We start from the raw sequence: 2500 nt of genomic DNA on the forward strand, positions 1-2500 counted from the left end.
GTGTGTGATGTGTGTGTGTGTGTCTGATGTGTGTGTGTGAAACGAATAATATGAGTGGGGTGGTGAAAAGAACATGTGTGAATGTGTGAAATGTGTGTGTGTTGGATGGAACGAGTAAATGATTTACACACACACAATAAACACACATGACACACACACACACACACACACACACACACACACACATCACACACACACACACCACACACACAAACAACAACACACACACACACACAGCACACCACACAGACAACACACACACATAACACACACACACACATACACACACACACAGACACACACACACAAAAAATACAAAACAAATGAAAAAAACCAGGAATAAAAAATTGTGGTAAATTACCCATCAACCGTGTATGTGTGTCCCCACACATGAACAATTCCAGAATACCACACATGTGAATACCACCAGCAATGTGTGCCCATACCACACCAGTGTCCTGTGTGCCCATTACCAGCACCATTCCACAGACCATTAAATGAAACCATCATTAACCAGTGACGGTGTGTCATTCATAAAAAGACAACAGTCTGTTATGACCCTCACAAAGGACCATGACGTATACGGTGTGGCCTTGTGTATATCTCTGTGTGTGTTATATCTAGGTGTGTAATATGTGGTATATCTTCAGTGTATATCTATTGTGTACTATGTGTATATTCTGAGCAGGTATTATATTCTCTAGTGTGTAATGAGTATATTCTGTGGTGAGTGTGTGTAGGGGGGGCGGGGGCGGGGGCGGGCGCGGCGGGGGCGGGGGGGGGGGGGGGGGCGGCGGGGGGCGGGGGGGGGGCCGGGGGGGGGGGGGGGGGCGGGGGGGGGGGGGGGGGGGGCGGCCGGGGCGGGCGGGCGCGGCCGCCCCGGGGGGGGCGGCCCCGGGCCCCGGCGGGGGGGGGGGGGGGGGGGGTATAGTTCTGGTGTGTACTATGTGTATATTCTGGTTGTGTACTATGTGTATATTCTGTGTGTGTACTATGTGTATATTCTGGTTGTGTACTATGTGTATATTCTCTGTGTGTGTGTATATTCTGTGTGTGTACTATGTGTATATTCTGGGTGTGTACTATGTGTATATTCTGTGTGTGTACTATGTGTATATTCTGGTTGTGTACTATGTGTATATTCTGGGTGTGTACTATGTGTATATTCTGGGTGTGTACTATGTGTATATTCTGGGTGTGTACTATGTGTATATTCTGGTTGTGTACTATGTGTATATTCTCTGTGTGTGTGTATATTCTGTGTGTGTACTATGTGTATATTCTGGTTGTGTACTATGTGTATATTCTGGGTGTGTACTATGTGTATATTCTGGGTGTGTACTCTGTGTGTGTACTGTGTGTATTAGTTCCTCTCACAGGACAGGGTCATGGACGTGACCCCGACAACGCCTCTCTGCAACACGCAGTAGACGGTCTGGCTGAGAGCACAGGCATTACCAGTTGTGTGTCCCGCTGAAGTGGTCCATGCTGTACTGGGTGGACTGGAGACACACACACACATCAGCAGCTGTACTGGGTGGACTGGGAGAGACACACACACTGAGCAGCTGTACTGGGTGGACTGGGAGACACACACACATCAGCAAGCAGCTGTACTGGGTGGACTGGGAGACACACACACATCAAGCAGCTGTACTGGGTGGACTGGGAGAGACACACACACATCAGCAGCTGTACTGGGTGGACTGGGAGACACACACACACATCAGCAGCTGTACTGGGTGGACTGGGAGACACACACTTTTTACATCAGCAGCTGTACTGGGTGGACTGGGAGAGACACACACACATCAGCAGCTGTACTGGGTGGACTGGAGGAGACACACACACATAGCAGCTGTACTGGGTGACTGGGAGAGACACACACACATCAGCAGCTGTACTGGGTGGACTGGGAGGAGACACACACATCAAGCAGCTGTACTGGGTGGACTGGGAGACACACACACATCAGCAGCTGTACTGGGTGGACTGGGAGAACACACACATCAGCAGCTGTACTGGGTGACTGGGAGAGACACACACACATCAGACTGTACTGGTGGACTGGGAGAGACATACACACATCAGCAGCTGTACTGGGTGGACTGGGAGACACACACACACATCAGCAGCTGTACTGGGTGGACTGGGAGACACACACACACATCAGCAGCTGTACTGGGTGGACTGGGAGAGACACACACACATCAGCAGCTGTACTGGGTGGACTGGGAGAGCACACACACATCAGCAGCTGTAGAGTGGACTGGGAGAGACACACACACATCAGCAGCTGTACTGGGTGGACTGGGACACACACACACATCAGCAGCTGTACTGGGTGGACTGGGAGACACACACACACATCAGCAGCTGTACTGGGTGGACTGGGAGACACACACACATCAGCAGCTGTACTGGGTGGACTGGGAGACACACACACATCAGCAGCTGTACTGGGTGGACTGGGAGACACACACACATCAGCAGCTGTACC

The 2500-nt window shown here is 51.1% G+C and overlaps 1 protein-coding gene and 1 pseudogene across 1 annotated transcript in view; one reads left to right on the forward strand and one right to left on the reverse strand.

The window, feature by feature from the left end:
* LOC120543706 overlaps nt 1-2500 on the forward strand; it is a 301907-nt pseudogene that overhangs the window by 239693 nt on the left and 59714 nt on the right.
* Nucleotides 1-2500, reverse strand: part of LOC120544569 (diacylglycerol kinase delta-like) — a gene marked incomplete in the record, with an annotated part of 49970 nt that overhangs the window by 34858 nt on the left and 12612 nt on the right.

Source organism: Perca fluviatilis, chromosome 2 (assembly GCF_010015445.1).
Source record: "Perca fluviatilis chromosome 2, GENO_Pfluv_1.0, whole genome shotgun sequence".
In the NCBI taxonomy this organism is placed as follows: Eukaryota; Metazoa; Chordata; class Actinopteri; order Perciformes; family Percidae; genus Perca; species Perca fluviatilis.